The 19,713-nt window shown below is 41.0% G+C and overlaps 1 protein-coding gene across 1 annotated transcript in view; it reads right to left on the bottom strand.

Moving 5' to 3' along the window:
- Nucleotides 1-2,617: 2,617 nt before the first annotated feature.
- SCAF8 (SR-related CTD associated factor 8) overlaps nt 2,618-19,713 on the bottom strand; it is a 167,185-nt gene continuing 150,089 nt past the window's right edge. The window contains exon 21 of the mRNA XM_056343283.1: nt 2,618-2,742. The gene's annotated coding sequence lies outside the window, so the exon portion shown is untranslated. The remainder of the gene's footprint in view (nt 2,743-19,713) is intronic.

The raw sequence follows: 19,713 nt of genomic DNA, 5'->3' as shown, positions 1-19,713 counted from the left end.
AATTCAGCAAGTAATTTCAGGTTATAAAACTGAACAGATGGCACTTGTGAGCTTTATTCAATATCTTGGACTTTTTAATTAGATTCCTGTTCAGGTCATTCTGCTGGTCTACAGCAGGAGACCTCAGGTTTCAAAATAACCTTAGGAATCCCATTGCTCTGTCTGATAGAAACCACTACGTCAGGGAACTGCTGCAGGCTCAGCTCCTGCTGCTTCCACCCCAGGAACCAGTCAGCAGGTAATTAAAAGAGCAGAATTAAAGGGATAGTCCAAAAATGCAGCAACGCCTTAGCCAAAATGCAAATTAACGCTGTAATGCGCCACACTGTTTTATAATTTCAGGATGTTCTCAGTATGTTTATCATTAGGAAGCTGTATGCCGTAATTTTCTCTTACATGTCTTCACGTGGTTCCCAAATTCACCTTCTGCCATTGACAAACTTGCTCTGGGTTTTCACTGCTTTTTGGAAAGCTGCAGGTGATCACAATCGAAATGAAACAAAATGTACTGACTGCTGAAAGCTGATAAACTTGCAAGGCAATAAATAGTGGATCTACCCCACAGCACTGAAACATGGCAGAAACCACCAGCAGGCTCTGATGGTTGTGAGACCCAAAGCCCCAACAGATGTTAGTCTCATTAAATGTTAGAATCAGGTCCAATACTTCCTGTTACCAATACAGGTCAAGCAAACGAACAACCCAAGCCCCCAGCAGATTGACTAATATGACAAATTAAGATCTTTTTACAAGTGCTGCAGTACATTAATCTCAGTAACACTTTCAACCTGAGGCAACGGAGCATGGCACGACACACCAGAACAGTAAATCTAGTTGTATGCATCACAACGGCACAGCATTGCTGCTGTCCTTTTATCAAAAGCAGTTAGAAGTTGACTATTTTGGAGTTGGTTGGTTGTATTACTTCACCTTTTTGAGGAGGAAAAAACTCCAAAACTCAGAAGACCTTCTAGACTGTTGTAATCATTTCAACATCACATTGATCACTCCTGCAAATCCATTTCCATTTTATAACATATCCTGAATGTATAACCTAGCATTAAGAATAACCTGTGTGTTTTAGAAAATGGGCCAAATACTCTGATAACCAAACAACAGCAAATCCAGAGCTTGTGCATATTTACTTCTGTGGCACTGGTGCCCTAAATTCCTTTCAGATGGCCGAATTCTAAAGTCATTACAAAATGTACCAATGCTTCATTATATACTAATTTTAAAAGACATGAGTGGGTTACAAAATAGACTGAATATATAGATACCAATTTTTTTAACTGTTTGAGTATCATATAATAATCTGCTCTAAGAGTCACATGCCTGGTGTGTGTCAGTCAGGAAAAAACCTGCAACTTGGACAGTTCCCTTGTTTATTCAGCACAATTTTGCCCCAAAATATTTTGTCAGGCAAGAAAAGCAATCCTGTCCTAGCACAGGAGGTGACCGAGTCCCTCTGAAACTTCAGCCCTCACCAGTGGATGTGTTTAAGATCGCATCAGACAAACTCCCGGGGAATGAGGATGAACTGGATGCACTGAGGTCCAACCCTGCTCCCTACGGCTTTGTGATGTGCAGAACTGCCCATAGGCCTAAACTTCCTAAAAGCTGGCTTTGTCAGGGTTGGGCAGTGGATTCCTGTGACAAAGCCCAAACATGGCTGGACTTTGTGTTAACTAGTAGCATACATGGTGTAGTAGATAGCACAGTGCTGACAACAAAGTGGGGTTACTGCAATTAATAACAGCAAACAATGCTGAAGGAATTAAGAATAATGAAAAGCCAAATAAACACACTCACCACCCTTTTATAAAAACATCATGATTAAGTCTTCTAAAATCTCTAAAACAACCCCCTTATTTCACATGACAAAACTAAAAGGGGTGGAGGAAACCTGCCTTCCCATAATCTCAGTTGCTCCAGCTCTTTCATACCCTCAACCAAAGCGTTGGTTTCTCTCTCATATGCCATGCATAAGATTTGTGACTACAGCAGAAAGACATCTGATGATCACCAGAACTAAACTTTAATGCCGCTCCGTCCTCTGGGGACAGTGAGACAACAGGAGCAGGGCACCTCTTTGCTGGTAATGTTCTGTCTAATTCTGGAACGATGCAGTCTACACCAGAAACTGCTCATTCATTCCCTCTCCTTTGATAGACACACATCTACCACATCATAACACTCATAATAGCTGAGCAGGAAAAAGCCTAAACCCCTCCCTCTCCCTCCTTAAGTTAAGTATAGAAAACTGCATGTATGCTATTTACAGATTTGGACGCTTGTCTGGACTGAAGTTTTGTAAATACAACCTATTTTGAAGTCAGAGGCATTAAATGTTGGATGAATGCCTCGAGACAAACAATTCAGATAGCCTACATTTTCCCCAGTGCTAGTGTTCACTGTTGGGTGACTAAAACCTCAAAGGCACCCAGCCAATACGAAACATTAAGACCCAGGGACTAAAGCGAATTTTAAGCTGGTTGTAGCTGGACCTTGGCCTATAATGTTTTATAATCCAACTTACACATTCAGAAATAAACAAACAAAAAAAAATAAAAACAAACAAACCTTGCATAATTTATTTGCTCTCCGTGTGCTGTGTTTCCCTCTGCATCCTGGGGTGAAAGCACAGAGGGAGGGTGGGGTGTGTTCTTAACGCTGCCCCTGCCGCTTCCCCGAGCTGAAGAAATTTTTGCTGGAAGTCTCTATTTTCATAGCGCTGGCAATCTGAAAAACAAAAACTGTTTTGTTAACATGTGTATCCCTAGATACATTGGTAGTAAGTTTCATTCTGAATCACTGCCAACTAAATCATTAACCTCTCCCATGCAAAGCCAACAACTCGCATGCAAAAAAAGGCAGCCAGGAACATCTCTGCTCAATTCACACCTCACTTACACATTCTGTGCGGGCCGCTCATTCGCAGCAGCTAAAAACTCTTTCTGTATACAAAGGCAAGTCAGAAACCGGTAATGCAACACATTACAAACACATGCTTCAAGAGGAGGTTTTGTTAAACTGTCTAGGATTCCATCTGGGAAACACACAACCAGGCAAGGTAGCTTGAAATGGGCCAGCACCATCATGGTCCCCTTTCTGCAGTGGTGGCACTGACCGCAAAGGGTGCCTGCACCACAACAGGATTGTGATCCACGCAACAGCACCTTCGGGTCCATTCCTGCATGTTATTGAAAGCTTCTCACATCCCAGGCCTGGACAGGCTATCAAAACTCAGCCAGGACCTCTGCAAAATAGTTGCACATCAGCTACAAGGACCTCCCACCGAAGTTTCCTTGCACCAGCCGAGCCAGGTTCTCAAAAGCCGGCCATTGCTTTTGAGTAGACCCATACAGAGTAACGAGCTGCTGTTTTGCTCACACTACCCAAAAAAGGTAAGACAGAAGATACATCTGCTCTTCTTGTTCGATGCAAATACACTGAAGATGGTGTCTAACTGAGCTCCCAAAAGCTGGCAAGGAGAACTTTGTGCTCTGCAAAGTCTGTCATTTTCATGCTGCAAAGTGTCAGACTGTATTACAATATTTTCTGTGATGTTTAAATTGGCACAGCTGACTTTCAACAGCTTCTTCACGGCACATAGCACCTTGTCATAAAAATTTCCTTATTTCTACAACAGTTAAACTGACATACCACAGAATTAAAACTAACACAAGAATTTTATCTTACTCCTCATGCTTCAAAAGGCAGATCTTACTGAAAAGCCTGGTGATGGAGTCTGTGTACAACAAAACAGAGTCTCAATTAAAATGTTACATGCAAACATGTACAACAGAAACTAGGGTTTACTCCTCCATCTAAAACTGTCAAACATACAAACAGGGTAACATAATACTAGACATTTTCTTTTTCTAACGTTACTCAGTGGAATTAGAGCAAAGTCCCAAACTGACTTCACCAAAACCAAAGGCTATTCCATTAAAATAAAATGCAGGCAAAATAGGACATAATGCAGGCTGCAAAACCACCATATAAAAGGGAGAAATTAACAATGGGCCAACAAAGAGCAGTATCAGGCTGCAAGTTACACCCAAGAGGAAGCAGGAGTAATAAGGTGTAAGTAATTTTTTTCTTCGTTTTTACCATAAAACCACTTTTAAAGTTTAGAGATAAAGATAGAGACTTGCTTTGCTGGTGGGGAAGAGTAAACATCTATCTACACTGAACATTTAACCAAAACCCTCCTTATCATCAGTGTAAGAGACACAGAGCCAGCGCTGCAGGGCAGGGCTGCAAGTGCCACAATGATGGCATTCAGGTAACATCACCATGACCCATGTGCCATGGATCCCTTCTGTCACAAAGTTCATACTGCTGCTACCATGCCTGATGTGTATTTTTTATCATACTTTTCCTACAGCATGGCACAGCATGGATCTGTTCCTCAAAAAGACACAACACAGCGCTTCCTTCACCATAGTGCCCAGTTTCTCAACACCAGCAACTAAAACTCAAAAGACTTGGATGGTAGCTTGCTCTCACCCACATGATTGCAAATCATCTTTGCTGATGACTTGGTAGACATGGAGTGAGACCTAATGTGATGCTAAATGCAAGACCCGTGTCAGTATAAACATGCAATTTCAACCACGTAGAGTTAAACTCTGCCGTCATGGACTTTTGCTGGCCCATAACTATAGGGGGAAGGCAGCTGCTGTTAGCTAATTACAGCCGTGGTGACCTCATGGTACTAACACTCAGTCATCCCAGATTCGTAAATGTACAGCTAAAACGTTGCAACTGGGGCAAGAACAGGCAGAAATGAGAGCACAACGCTTACAGCAGGCAGGTGATGTACTACTTTTGATATGAAAAAAACAATTTATGGCAAAGTAATACATGAGGTCCCTACCGGTCAGCTCTTACTCGGAGACTTATTAAGGACAATATCCTGCTGTTTGAAGAAAACTTCCTGGCCAAGGAAGAGGGCCCAACTTTTTGAAGTGCTTCCAGCACTCCCAGAAAGCTACCTCTCAGGGAGGTCACAATGCTCCCCTGCAAACAGTCCATCAAATGTTGACGGAAGTTTGCCATGGTGAATACAAACTTCCCAGCAATGCTCTGTCAGCTCAGTGATGCCTGTTTCCCCATATCTGCACACTCCTGAATAACAAGGCTTAACATAAGGAAAATCTATAGGCCTCCAAATAAAGGATAGGATGTTGCTGTGTACATGGTACACAGAGAGCTCTACCCATTCAAGTACCTTTTTAAAGCAGGCTAGGAGGAAACACGCATCATACACCGGTGAATTAAAAACACTCCTCTTTCCCCTTTTCTAAAACAGATCTTTTAATAGCATGGATTCTCATCAAATTTCTACTGAGGGCAAAGCACTTCTGAAGGACTCAATGTGAAAAAAATATTTCTTGCATCCAAAAAACATGGTGAAGGGTAAAAAAAGAGAAAGAGGTACTTAAAAGACAACTGCTGCTATACTAAAATAACAGTTACATAAACCTCACACATCTCAGACTGAGCTTCTAGCCTCCTGTATACTAACAAATAATGACAAATCTCTGGGTGCTAAGCATGGCAAATACAATACTATAGGCTCTGCATTTAATTAAGGACAGGTAGGCGTAGCTGTGAATGTCTTAACAGAATAGATTAGTAGGTGCTACAGTACCAGAACTTCAGTTTGTCATTAATCTCGTATTCACACTTCCATTTCACTGCTGAATAGGGGTGTAAGCAAAAATAAACACCAGCAAATGTCTAGCTGGTATGGCAGTGAAGTAAAGACATCAGTACAAAGATATCACAGGCCCTTCCAGCCCCACTGTAAACCAAGAGTGAATTACACTATAGACTCAAAAGCAACGTTAAAGTCATGGATCTAGTTCCTGAGTTGCTATCTGGGAAGGGCCGCACAAACTCAGGGTAGGTGCCACCTGCAAGAGCAGGGAGAAAACACCAGCTGTTGGGGTTTTTTTTTGCGGGGTTGCCAGATATCTTCAGTACAAACTATAGCCCCTTGTTAAAGCCATGTACAATAACCAGGTGCTGAGCAATTCAGGAACACAATGCTACAAACACTTTGTTTCAGCCGTAGTATGTTTCCTGTGTCAAAAGGAAGGCATGAGATGCTACCAAACCTCAACAGGTCTGGCAAGAAGGAAGCAGAGGTGACGCTTGCTCATGCGGTTCCCCTGGAGGGTTAGCTGCTTGTAACCAAACTAATGACAGCACAGTGCCCTCCTATAAAATGCACTGCAAACTGCTCTCCAGGGTAGTTATGCACAGTATATACATCCAGACCCTCACCTCTCGAGATGTCATCAGACAGGCACAGAGATTTTAACTTCTTCTATACCATCTATGTTCAACCAACAACTAGAGAACAGCGTGTGGCAGCTGTTGTAGCTTTCTGCAACAGTCCATCAGTTTGCTACATGTGGTTTTCTTGGAATTCTGCCCCCTCCCTTTTTCCCTGGAGAAACTTGGGAATAGTCTGCAGATCAGATGTAATACCATGGAAAGCTGCTTCTGCTTACACGGGGGCGGGGGGGGGGGGGGGGGGGGGGGGCGGGAATAATAATCCCACAACTTTTTCAGCATTGAACAACTCTAAATGCACCAGCATACTGGACACACACAGTCAGGATATATTCAATCTAAGCCGCAGCACAGCTCCTGGGAGTCCAGGGTGCCCAGTGACACACTGAGCATCAGCTCTGCTCTGAGGCTGCAAACTCTCAGGTCCACAGGAAGGGACTGTTTACCGAGTGCATCTTCTCCCCCTGACCGCAAAGCCAGGGCTATGCCACAGCCTGCAGCTCTTCCCAGAAGGCAGAAGCCATCTGCACAAGGAAAGATGGGACTTCCCTTCCCTGTGCCTGCGTGTTTACTTTGGGAAACTTCACATTCCCGAGCAGACTTTCAGAATCTACCCTAACTCCTCTGTCAGATGCAGAACTGAGCCAAGGAGGAATTGTATGCCTGGGATGATCCAAGCCTTCCCAGTCTCTCTTGCTATTTTCAGAATGTATTTCTGAAAGCAACTGAAAGTACTTTTTCATTTTTATTGATGATTTACAGGCAGCACAGTAACAAAAGTGCTGACTTTTTTCCTAACCTTTGACTGATCCTATGAGAAAAAGGAATATCTTGTTAACGTTACTTACTTTTAATTTACTAATTCTATACAAAACCAATGATCATCATCTAAAGCCTCTAACTCTCTACTCAGCAATTTAATTAGAAAGATGATAACTGATTAATCCACTTAGGTTAATCTGGAGAAGGTGTGACTGACCAACAGATCACTCCACCCCAGAGAAATGTGCATTAACCAGTTCTGCACTGAACTGCTTTCCTCTTCATTAACATCAAACAGAAGAGCAAAAACCCACAACACAACAAAAACAAAACCCCAAACTTTCAGTGTTAAACCTCAGAAATATTTTTTATTTTACTTTATTCTTTAGGAAGTCTCACATTTTCTTGCTTTGGATTTCACAGCCATCTATTTATTTTTTTTGAATTATGGTTTATATATATTTTTATATTTTTACACATATATTTATTATTATATATAAAACAAACCCAGGCTGGAGGTTCAACATGCATTTGCAAAGCCCTGCCAAAGAACTGCAGTCATAAATTAGTTGGCTCAGGCAAGCAGCGAGGGATGACACTGATACTCGACAGGAATGTACACAGCGTTACGAACACACCACAACTGAAACCAGGCGTACTCCCATCCAGCGAGTGGTTTCAGTGTCCCACCTACAAAGACAATCGAAAAGAAACCCTTATTTAAGGTTTCCTCACTCTTTTTTTAAGCTCTCATCAAAATTTCTCCAGCCACAGGCTGGCCTACAAACTGACCATGAGTCTTTTACCCCTAAAAAATGGGTAAGCCTTCCTTGACCGTATCTGTGCACCACAACTCACACTGCCCTTAGCCTGGTAAAGCTCATGTTTCACCTGCCCTTAGGTTACAGTTCTGTCTGCTGATGCTCTGAACAGCAAGGACCATCTTTCCTCTTTCCATGAACATCCCCTCCTGGTCTCTACACACCAACAAAAAGCGTCCCCACCGCATGACCCTCTCCTTGCCCACCACCCTGTGACCAAGGGGGAGGGCCATCTCCTTCCCACAGGTCTGATCCCTAGGTGATTCAAGCAAATAGCCTTCCTGCTCCATCTGCCCTTGACCAGGAAGATCTGCAAGGTGGTAGGTAGCGTTGGTGCCTCAGTTCTGCATACAGGAGTAGCCCAATCCTTCTCCTGGTCACCAGAAAGTGACACTAGGAAGGCAGACATGGGGCAGACTGGATAGCCAGGCTAGGTAGGGCAGGGAGGGAGGAGCAGAGCTTTCTCTTCCACATCCTAAATTACATGCTTCATATCATCTCTTCTCCTGTGTATGCTTCTTCCCGTACTTGGAACTATTTATTCACTTACAAAGCCCAAGCCACCACACAGGACACACCATGGCCCCGCAGAACTCCTGGTACATGGTTAGAAAGGGTTCTTCCATTGGCCTCTGTCAACTTAGTACATAATTAATACATGACATCAGCAGAAGTCAAGCGAGAAAGCTGATCCTACATCAGCATGCCATTTTAAGAGCATCCAGAACTGATCCATTGTGAATCCCTTTTCTGTTGCTGTTATGCCTGCTGGTGGAAATTTTTTTCTGAGATCGTTTATAACTCAAGGTTATTTCATCATCAAGTTACGGAGAAAAAGAAATAAACCTGTGTTATTGCAAAGGACTGGAACTGATAAGTAAATCTTACTGAGGCTTCTGATGGTCTTGCCAGCATCCATAGATCAGTTCAATGATGCAGACTTCAAAAGAGGGTGACCGATGGGGAAGGGGAACAGAAATAACAGAACCGAGCCTGATCTACGTGAGGGTCCATCACAAAAACACAGCTTTCTAGAGGTGACGGGATTAGATCTGCAGAGAGTGCAAGTGAGGCCCCATTACCAGCTTGGGACTCTCAATATCAAAACATTTTTGCAGTGAAGCAACTAAAGAAAATAAACGTTCCTAGTCAGGCAGAGATCAGTCATAAACCTTTTCTGAAATGGAGATGAACTCTCTTATTGTGTATTTAAAGCAAAACTATAAACCAAACCAGGCCATATCTTTATAAAGCAACACTGTGGGATTAAAGCAACAGCGGCGATATTCTCTGCCAGAGCTCAGGCTGAATACTGCAGGAAGGACCCACCAACAGTGCTACTGTTCAGGAAAAAAAAAAAAAATTAAAAAAAGCCATCATTTCCTAAGCAAAACTTCAAAAGACGTTAACACCTTTTGCATAAAAAAGTTAGAGATTATTTCTGTAAAACCCTCCACGAAGCTAACAAAGAAAGCCAAAACATGTTGCACATTGAAAGGTGAGCCTCAGGTTTCCACAAAGCTAACACCACTATCAACAGGTCATTGCTCACATTTGGTGGTAGATACCAAATGAAGCACTTAAATATCTACATTTTACAGATACCATGCTGTAAGAAATGCTACAGAATATACTGTATTATCTTATATTTTTCCATGTACTTTATTCTCCCTTTTCCTGCACTTTCATTTTGTATAATTTTTTATATCATGTATAATTTTTACATATAATTTTATGTCACGCACAAGAAAATAGCCTGGTATTTTAATCCTGCGTTTTCATCAGGACATTCATAATTGATTGAAAGCAACAGAAAAGCTGGGGAAAACCAACCTCAAGATATTAACTTGAGATATAGGCCAAAATTCCGTCTTGTAGCTTAAATAGGTCTTGTGAAAGATTCAGCATATCAAGATAAACGTTTAAGAGAAACACTGGAGTTCCTCGCTCTTAGCTCAGCACACAAACTCACTGGGAAGTCACCCACCATTAACTTCAGCTGCCAGGCAGACAACTACAATTTGCCACACAGTTTAAGTCTTACCTAAGATTTTATAACACAGAGTCTTGAACTGCTTAATTGATTTAGTTCACTCTACGAGCCTTACATTTTTTTTTCCAAATTAAGAGCATATAGTTGATGTTGATGATACCACTTCCACTCACATAAGTTTTAATTAGTGGCATTTTTGTTGGTGGGAACATGCTTTAAGACGGGCAGCCAGTGCTAAGGAACAATCCTTACGGAATATCCTAACAGCCTGAACAGACTCAAAATGCTAAATGGTGTATCATGACTGCTGCAGGTTGCTAGGACATCTGTGGCAACATTCACCTTTGGGTATGAATGAAATGTGAACGGAAATCTGAAGGGCAACAAGACATCATTAGTCTTTCATCATGGTTAGCATGATGGATTAGCAGAAAGATTGTAAAAACAACCTAGTAATTTATACTCAGCAAGCAATTACCTATTTGTTGCAAACAAGAGCTATTTCTTAGCCCGCTAACTTGGCCAACACTAGAGGCTGGCAACTGCTTCCTTCTCCCTTTCCATCTCACCTGCCCAACTATAAACTCTCCCTTCAAAAAAAGCTCCTGGTGCCTGTCAGGGATCACAACTGAGAAAGCAAAGATCTAAAGCATTCTCACTAGGAGATTTTCTGCCTTCTGAGCAAGCTGAATATTTTAAAGGGGTTTAAGATAGGGAGATTAAGAGTTCTCAATGCCATTATAAATGTAAAAGAACAACAGGAACATGGGAGGAGGGAACCCAAACTACATGAAGCCTTTAGACCTTAACTGGAGCAATGCTGAGATATCTGCAGCAGCTTCATTCCCACCCTGCAGAATGACTCAGATCTGACCTTCATCTTGCCATCAGCCTCAAGATATCAACCTGTTAGCCTGATTGCTTCAACAGTGTAAAGATAACATTCCTTAGACTCTTCTTTTTATTGTTTTATTTCAACCTTCATAAAAATTCCAGTACTATGTTTATGCTTAGCTATTTTTAAATAAAATAGATCGATCCATCTCCTCTATGGAAGTCATGGCTCCAAGAATTGTGACTCTAAAACAACAAAGAATTATCGGTAAAATCCTAAAACCAGTAGTACTAGAGTCTCCCCACAATCTGGCAGAAAGAAAGGTAGAAGACAGAAAGATATTTTTCAAATCTTGTTCCTAAACTTTGGGCATCACACCCATCATGCTAGGCTCTCTTGAGTGGTACATGGACCAGAGTATAAATTCTACTGCCAGCTTCATCAGAAATTAACAGCATGAATGATGACTAGTAAAACAGTGATGATTTCAACTGCTTTTCCATTACTGCCTCAAGTATGCCTTGGCATAAAGCTTTACCAGATTTGGAGGACTATTAAATGCCCAGATACCTTCTCCTCTGACAAAGCAGAAGCAGCGGTAACTGTGGAGCTACCCAGCCAGGGTACTTGGTACCACCCAGCGTATTCATCACCCCAGGCACAGACAGGGGCTGGTGGGGTTGAAGCATGTTTTATAAAGTGGGAGTATTCCAAGATTTTATCAGCAAGCCTCTAACCTGCTTTTGTGAGCACGTGTAGATAACAATTTTCACCAGCTCTGGTAGGCTGGTAAATCTGGGTTAATTTCCACAGAGCTGCAAAAAGCATCTCGACTCCCCCCTCTACTCCCTGAAGGTATAACAGCTCTTTGAAGGAACGGCTGGCTAAATCAAGTTGACAAACCTCTCTGATTTTCTGTAATGCATTCTTTTAAAAAGAGTTGGAGTTCTGCTGAAAACCTTTCCAAGAGTTTTCTGCCTGAAGCAGAAAAAACACTGTGGAAGTTTTGTATATGAATGACTGAAGGCTGGCAAGAACTAAACACAGGTGAAAATATGATGTTAGAATATGGGAGGCATGCTTAAAGGTGCTCCTACCACCTCCATCTACCATATTTTATATATAATATTGTATAATGCAGTTGGAAATGTAAAGTCATAGTAAAACACTAATGGCTTGCCCTTTCTGTTGTTGTTGCTTCAATATTTTAAACAAGATTACTGCTGTTTTAGCAATATAAAGTATGAAACATCCAGATTTCTGTGTTGAAAATCCCTCTCTTGGTATCCAAGGCCAGGAAGGGACCACCTGATCCAGCCAGTCCTGTCACAAGCAGCCAGGCACTGCAGGCATCTGAAGGGTCTGTGGATCTTATAATCTGTCCATCCACATCACGACTCACAAAACACTTCAGGAGATCTGACATGAAACCTGCAGTCTCTGGGAAGGGACCAAAAGGTGAAACACAAAGTGTACAGCGAGAGCAAAAGAGACTGGAGACCTTGCAAGGGTCCTATGGCAACACAGGATTTTCTATACTCAAGGACACAGCTCTATCACCAATCCTCATCATGCATGGAGAAAAGAAAGAAAAAAACCCGAGCTGCTAACTCCTAAAAAGGAATTTTGAAACAAATTACCTACAGTTCCTATCACAAATGACAGCAGGTCCTTCACCTACCAACCATGTCTCTCTGGGTTCCTCGGTCAGTGCACCTTACACCACTCCTGAGCTAACGGAGACAGTTGCAGGGGGAGTCACAGCCAGAAGACGACATTGAGCAAAACCCTCTCTGGACATGACCCTCTCCACAGGAGAGGCTGGAAGACCAACCTTCTAATTTTAGGCACCTCGGTAGATTGTTTGCCTGAGGTAAAACAAATCTGAGCCACAGAGTATCTTTCCTACTTCTTTCTGAGCAACAACAAAAAATAAAAAAAAAAGAAAAAAGAAAAACGAAAACAGGAAGGAAATTTTTTTTCCAGTGGAAAAGTAGTTTAAGAGGCCAATAGCCTGGTAAAATCTTGAAGTTATAATGAATTCCAGGATTCATTCGAGTAGTCCATTCTTAAAAAACACAATAATGAAAGGCTTACATATGAAATTTAGTAGTAATAACTTTGGGGTCAAATCCATAGTGATCTCTTTGGCAAAGCTTTCACTGACGACACTTAAATGTGATTTCAGTGGGTGTTCTGCCTCAGAAAGGACTTTGGGATTGGCCCACACTCCGTATATTTAAGTCACTCCAGTCCCAGTATTATACAGCGCCAACCAGTAACAAAACCTAGCATTATTTAAACCATTTGCATGCCAGAATCTGCAATTGCAGGGTGCAAAAGCCAGCAGGAAGCATTGATCATTCCCTTAGTAGCAAACAAAAATGCAATCTTTTTTACTTGGCTTTCTTATGATATCATTTACCTTCTATAATAGCAATTGCTTTTTTTAAAATGTGGATTTGCACAGTATTCAATTTGCCAGTTTCCCCATATAGATGTAAATTTACTGAAATAGCTGTTCAGAAAATCCAAAGCCCAAGGGTGGAGTCCTAAAAATAAATATATGTACTTTAAGATCTTTTATATCCATACACGATAAGAAATCTGGTTCTTTTCTGGTGAGCCATAAAAGGGGAAGAATGGGAAAACCACAAACAAGCAAACAGAAAATAAAAATTTGTATCTTTTGGCCTACCCTCTCAAACCTGCACAGATACTGCAATGCAACCACTTGGCTAAATGTTTCAAATGTTGGTTTTTCAAAGTATTTAGCCATATAAACTACCCTTTTGTTTCTGTTGGCTTCAAATGTTCCTAGGCTCATGAATTCTTCCTTATGTCTTATTATTCAAAAAAATACAGCCAACGTTGCCTTTATGGAGCAAGAAAAACCTGAGTATCATTTTCCACTTAACTCTTCTGGACCTGCATGAAAGTGAAATCAGCAACAGTAACTTCAGGCCAGGTTTTCTAATCATTCCACCTAATCACTACCATTTTTAAGTATTTTATTTCCCAAGTAGTACCATAGAAAAAAACCCTGTATAATCACAATGTAAACTCAAGTCATAGGAGTAGTGGAGCACAGGCTGTAAAAATTTATAAAATTTACCCAAAGAACAAGCAGCAGCAGTAGGTAAGACTTACTGCCCTACCAAATGCCACAATCCCAGAAATATTTTAGACAGAAAGCATTTCTTCCTTTAATTTGAAAGACTTAACTAAATCAGACCCGATATTGGTTTCCAATCTTCCAAATTCAAGTATTTCAGTGAACACAGCCTTCATTGGCACTGCTATGCTGTACTTTTACACTACCACGAAAGGAAATTTTATAATTGTCACCTTCTTCATCTTTCAAGTATTTTTTCTGTCTGTCCAGCTTCTCTAATCTGAGATATCAGTAACTAAACAAGCGATTCATCTTCACTTCCATATTTTCCACTTATTTAACTTCACATTCAGATGATGAATTTGTGATGTGGCTATTTCCACAGCAGGTCGCTGACTTCAGAGCCAGCAGCTGTCAGTCACTGTCTAAACAAGTCCACGAAAAACCTGCTTCAAACACCAGCCACCCTAGCAGGAATAAAGACAACACAAAGCAGTGAGTTCTTCCCCCTTAAATACCACGGGTACATGATCTGCAGGTCTTTCCCTTCGTGCCCCAAGACCTTCCTCCCTGTTGCATTTTTCAGGACCAGAACAGCCAGCCAGGAGGAACTCCAGACAACTCCAGACAGAAACATATTTTCCCATGCAAGCATCTAAGTTTCTCCACCCGAGCTGAGGAATGAACTCCACAACACGGCAGTGAAACGCTGCTATTTTTCTGAAGAAGCACTGTCCGTCCCAGCAATTCCTGGATGAAAACACAATATTCAAGCTACAAAACCATAAGCTTACAGAGCTGACTCTTCAGTCGGAGAAACGTGATTTCTTCCAACTTTAAGGAATGTGACAGTAACAGTAAATCTGACCCTGCTTGGGAAGTGTCAGGCAATTCTCCATATAAGGTGAAAAATGTGCTAGTGCAGCTCATGCAACACTGCTAATTCCTTGCCTGTTCTCAATATTCAAGAACATAAATGAACGTATAAATCAATTTTGTAAGTAAACCTTTTGCATGCTTACAGCTATAAACCATCTAAACCATGCTCAGCACACAAGGAATTTTGAACTTAACCATTTAAGCCCTTTTAATAACAAAGTGCATTTACGCTTGGTATGCATATTGCTGTAGCAGATAAATTAACGTGAATCTGAGAGGTCCCAGCCCTGTTCAGTTCCTAAATTCCCTTTATACTTTACTGTTCCCCAGTCATTCTGTGTATTCCAGCCCCTGACTAACACGCTGCTGGCAGCGCACCCGGCACGCAAGGAGAGCAGCCAGGAGGAGGGCAAGGAGGGGGCTGAGGGCTGGGTGCAGCCCAGCAGCCCAACACAACCACCAGTCACTCTTCTGCATGTCCCCCAGGATGATCCATGGTGGAAGCACCACGGTATGAGCACAGGACTGCTGCTACTACTATTCAGCATTTTTATCATGGCTCTGATAATCTAATAATATTTATGTAATAGCAACAGGAAAATATGCAGCATTTACCTAGCTGTGTGTTACAAGAAGATTTCGGGCATCGCTCACTAAGAGACTGATGGAAAGACCTCTATGATTTTTTTCATGAGCTCTACACCAGGCTGTAACAGCAGAGAAAAATTACTTTATATGATCACTCCCCCACAAAGCAAGTTATAGCATCCGCAAAAGATGTATCAGACCTGGTAGTTAAGTCTACTTTATTTTGAAGTTAGATCCAAACACCAGTTCACCCCATTTCACCTGGTTTTTACACCATGGTGTCAACACCATTATGAGTTATCTCAATGGTCTGACAAATCGCCCAATGAACCAGCTGGCACACCAATAGACTTTTTTTCCTTTCTCTCTTTTTTTTTTTTCCCCTCAAGGAATGAAGTATCAATGGACAACAGGGCATAAAAGAGAGGAGATTCAGAAAGAGTCCCATGGGGTCTTTTGGAAACCACTCAAAGCTGATGGGATTAACACGGGACAGAAGACTTCCTAAAATCTCATTGGCAATAGAGAGAAAAAACCTAAAAGGATTAATATAATTAAATATATTTTTTTTTTAGAAAACAAAATCCTTAAGTCCAGGAACTACTCTGCAGAAGCTGTACTCTACAAGTCAGCGACTTGGATGAGAGGCATAGAGGGGAAGTTTCCACACACACGGCACATACACATATAAAATGTGGGTGGGGACAATAGGAAAAAAGTTTGTAATTTTCTTGAACCTTTACGAGAGAGCATGGAAAATTTTGATTTGATTATTTTAGCCACAGAAATTTCTCTATACCAAAGATCGATCAGATGATGGCTTCAGATTGTCAGCCTTCCTAGTTTATCTACCTTCAGCCAGCTCATAATACCCCGAAGGCAAAAAAATGTAACATGTGCTGAGAAGACATCACCAACTGCTTCATCGCTAGCATGAATGTAGCCTTCTGGCGCATCAAATACTTAACAGCCAAAAAGCAAACACGGCCAGGAACGGAGAAACAGAACATACTAAACGTCTCAAACGAGGGATGAAAAGTGCTATCAACACATCAGTTATACTAGTCTTTCACAGCTTTGCTTATGGCAGGTCCCGTGAAGTTCAGGTTACTGGTCTGCAGACAGAGCACAACACGCTGCAGCGTCACAGCTATTAAGAAACCCAACGATCAGGGATGACTGGCTACAGCGACTTCTTCCAAGAGTTTTCTCTCCACCTATTCAACAACAACAACCACCTCATCAAAACCTTTTAAAACACTTTTTGTCTTATCCAAAGGACCGGCTTCACGCACCGGGCAGGTCTTCAGCTTCTCCCTGTGAGAGCCCCTCTCCCATGTGACAGTGCCCTGACGCACACAGACTCCAGAACTGAGGGGGCTGAAAATGAAGAAAATAATCAATGTGCATTTACCATCTAATTATCCTGCATTTGGCTAATCGTGACAGTATTAAATCATTTATGTTCGCTGGCAGTGCCGTAACTAGCTTGTATTCAGCTTTCTGCATCACAGCTTGCACATCTGTAAAATGACAGCGCTGTCTGGTCTGCAGAGCTCGAGCGAGCTTCCACAGCCGGTGACCCGTCCCGTACTGCTACTGCTGCTGGGCTACTTCACTGCTTACTTTTCAGAAACATCTTGAAATTTTTGCATTTTGCTATTGACCCCTCTATTTCTAGGATTATTTCAACATTTAATCAATTCTAATGCTTAAAACAATCTAGTATAGCTTGATTGGTAAGTTACTTTTGAAGGGATTTACTTTGTTACTTCATAATTTCAGAGATGTAACTTGCAGAATTCCATTTGAGGAAGTGCTAATGAATCCACCAAAACCCCCAAAATAAATGAAAAAAGCCCAGCCTCATTGACATGACCACGCCACATACACTTCACAACCTCTCTTTATTGCCATTTATGAAGCATTACGAGTATGCTTCATAATTCAGAAATCTGCCCCCTCTATGGTTTTGCATTTCAGGAAAAATTAAATATATAGAATAATACAAACGTGTGAAAAACCTGAAAAAATAATGAGGAGTTTTGTACCAGACCCCATACCAACCACTTGCAAAATGGAATTTAATACAAAGAGAGCCACTATCTTGGTGGTTTCAAAGAATCATAAAACTGCACGCAGCTTTAACAACAAATATCAACAAATACATCCACAACCAAGAAAAGAAAGGATGCATCAGGAAAGCTTGACAGAATAGATTAACAGCTTTGGGAGATTAATATATTTAATATGTTTCTGGACAACAGAAAGCAAAGGAGGGGTCGGCTCCAATTACAGTATTAACTTGCCTGCAAAAGTAAAAACAAACCAATCAACAATGACAAGAACAACAAAACACTCAAGGTGAAATGTGTTTCTTTTTGCAAAATAAGTATAAAACCAAGAGGGACTGCTAAACTGGTAACAAGCTGATATTCTTCTGTCACAGGAGCTTTAAACTGGAGAGGCTAGTGAACAGGGACATAATCCCAGGCACAAGTCTGCTACCATCTAAATCACTGGAAATAGTTGTACACTTAATGGTGGGTGTATACTGGGCTCATTGGAATAGTTTCATTCAGCTCAAGCCACTATCACAATTAAAAATATAAAAGGATGCATGAGAAAGAGCAGCATTACCAAGTGGACAGGCAGAGTGTCAACATTCACTTGCTGAAGGATGATCGACTGAAAGGCTTTACCACAGCAAGATCCCAGGGAACTGGCACCCTGCCTTCAGAACAATGACCTAGAGTCGAAGGCACCACTTCCTATTCCAAATCAGCCAGGACACAAAATCCTCACCCACTAAAAAACTTCTCCAGAGGTTTCTGGCTATCAGAGATTCTGTTCCGGTGACTTTTTTTACACAGCACCCATTGCCTTACTATGTAAAGTAGCATAGCCCATGAATTCCTACAACATAGCAAAGCATCGCATTGACATGCATCTGGATTTTAGGACTCAAATTACAGTGTTTGCTATGTTCTAGAGAAGAAAAAAAATCAGCAAGATTATCTCTAAACATTATTTAATTCTTACAGAATGACTCTTTAAGCATGTTTACAGTCATTCACATCCAAGGCTCGTTCTTATTTCCTGGAACTTTATCTAATGTAAATTCCATATGGAAGTTTTTAGTGGTATATGAAGATGCATACAAATTAACCACATTCCTTTCAAATGAAACAAAACAGTAAATTTAACAGGGATGAAACTACAGCTACCAAATTATATCTGAACAACAACAAAAAAAAAATCTGACCTTTGTGTACAAATTTACTCTTAAAGGACCTATTATATTGCCTTAATTTAGAGGACAACTCTGATGTGGCTTAGTACAGTTGACTCACTTTTTATCCAGGGAATGTCTATTATCCATGTGATAGCAAAGAGCTCACATGGCTAAACCACAAACTTTGAGCTTTTCAGTGTTTAGCACTTAAAGCTTCGAAGATTATGGCTCCTACTCCAAAACCAGTCCAGAAAGCACGGCAGGAACCACGATAACATACAATAGAGAACTCTTATTGTACCTTTACTGACACGGCTCCCCCATAAACTTCCCATGAACTCTTGAGGAAACCATTTAATCATTCCTCTTTTCTATGCAAGACTTTATATATTATATGTAAGTATCATAAATGTGTGTTTATCAATAACACCTACAGTAGTAAGTAAATAATACACGTATACTTACAATCAAGTGCTAATAATGAATGGAAAAAACTTTTCTCAAAACAATGAATAAATTATCAGTAATACTTCATACTGTGATACTAAGTGCAACATGGAAAATGACATATTACAAATTCAGCTTCTGGGAACAACCCCAACTACAGCAATTCTACAAAGAAATCCAGAGATGGAAGGAAAAAGCCATCAGCAAAACATAAAAATTCCACACAAAAAGGTGTTTGGCTGAGGAAGATAACTGCACAATAAGAACCTCCTATCTCAAGAGGACATGGAGATTACAAGTGAACAAAAAGTTATTGTCAGGCTCCTATCCCGAGATCCCAAACCAGTTAGCTCCACATAGTTGCTTGCAGTATTTACCAAACGTGTTTTATTTGGGGGACTGTCTTCCCTATAACACAGAAGTCCTAGTGAAACATGAAATACTGCAAGAAATAAAAACAATGACAGTATGTTGATCAGAGGAAAAAAAGACGTGTTCCAAACCAAAGTAAATAGTTATAAAAGAAACAAAATGTTTAAATGGGCTTATTGGTTGTGCACAGCTCAGAAAATTTAAAAAATCATTTATTATGATCTTGCGATGGGGAAAAAGACATAATAAAAGGTATGTATTTTAAATAACCCAGACACTTACTGTGATGTCCCAAGCAAAATACAGGGTGGGTGGAGAATGAATTGAGAGCAGCCCTGTGGAGAAGGACTTGGG

This window comes from Falco biarmicus, chromosome 6 (genome assembly GCF_023638135.1).
Source record: "Falco biarmicus isolate bFalBia1 chromosome 6, bFalBia1.pri, whole genome shotgun sequence".
Classification (NCBI taxonomy): domain Eukaryota; kingdom Metazoa; phylum Chordata; class Aves; order Falconiformes; family Falconidae; genus Falco; species Falco biarmicus.
This window is presented reverse-complemented; position numbering and strand designations above follow the sequence as displayed.